The sequence below is a fragment of the Poecilia reticulata genome, linkage group LG2 (genome assembly GCF_000633615.1).
Source record: "Poecilia reticulata strain Guanapo linkage group LG2, Guppy_female_1.0+MT, whole genome shotgun sequence".
NCBI classification, from domain to species: Eukaryota; Metazoa; Chordata; class Actinopteri; order Cyprinodontiformes; family Poeciliidae; genus Poecilia; species Poecilia reticulata.
Window position 1 is genome coordinate 8,045,921 of NC_024332.1, and position 1,357 is coordinate 8,047,277.

Sequence of the window (1,357 nt, forward strand, 5' to 3'; positions counted from 1 at the left end):
AAGAAATGGGATGTATCTTACTATTGACAGAGTGAAAGAATTACATATAAATAATAGTCTTTACCACCTGTGTAAACTTTGCTAGTGAATGTTATAACACATAATATAAGTTTTATAATATATGTTACATTGTTTCATTTCTAATATAGGCTCTTGTGACAGATAATCTAAGTCAACGTTAGAAAATAATTAATTTTTTTAGATATACAGAATCTCAGCCTTCATAACGGGGCTGAACCCGTATTACATCAAGCACTGTAGCTAATATTAGCTGGTATCTCGCCGGTGGACATAAATACAGTAAAGTAATATTTCAATCACAAAATATAYACAATAATATGTCCATTTTASTTGTGAAATAGTGTCTGTCGAGCCCTCACATCAATAATCCATAGATCCGAACAACAATATCCCTYAGTGCTGAGGGATCTTCTGCTGTTTTGATTGAGCRAAGTAGGAGGGACGACCGCTCCAAGATGGCCGCCGTATTTCCTGCGCCAGAGCAGCCAATGCGGGGTCTACTCTTATATTATGTCTATGGGCTCAGCACCCAGGAATAGTTAGCTAGAAATCAGTTTGCTAGCTAAGTATTTAGATATAAACTAAAGGTAAAGATTTTGCTTGCTAAATATTTAGTCTGGAGCTAAATGTTTACYTTATAGACTACATATTTAACTTCCTAAATATTTAGCTTCAAACTAAATGTTCAGTTAGCAAGCTCGATATTTAGCTAGCAAGATGTTTGATAACTAATTAGTTTGATAACTAAATATTTAGCGTCCTGGCTAAATTATTAGCTTCAAATTAAAGCTAAATGTTTATCTTGCCACTTCTTTTGTTTAGAGCTAAATATTTACTACATAAACTACATATCTAGATATCTCCATATCTAGCTTGATAAGTAAATATTTAGTTAGCATGCTCAATTGAGCTGGCCAGATCAATATTTAGCTAGTTAGCTAAACAGTTGTAGTTAACTACATGTAGCTTACATGTAGCTAGCTAAATGGAGGTACATATTTACATTTTAACTACATATTTAACAGTGTTGTGGTCAAGACCACCTAACCCGAGACCAAGACAAGACCMAGACCAGAGCGTATYGAGACCGAGACAAGAACAAGACTTTTAGGGTCCGAGACCAAGTCAAGATCAAAACCGAGGGAAGTCGAGACCGAGTCAAGACCAAGACCAGCGGCCTGCGCTAAATGGCACGATAAAATGTGAAATATGATCAAAATTGCTTCTCAAATTGATCTGAAAGATCCATATTCCCATAAAAACACCTAGATATTAAATACTTAATAAATTTTACCAATATTAAAATGAAGTGCTTCCATCTTTGTGCTACAATCCG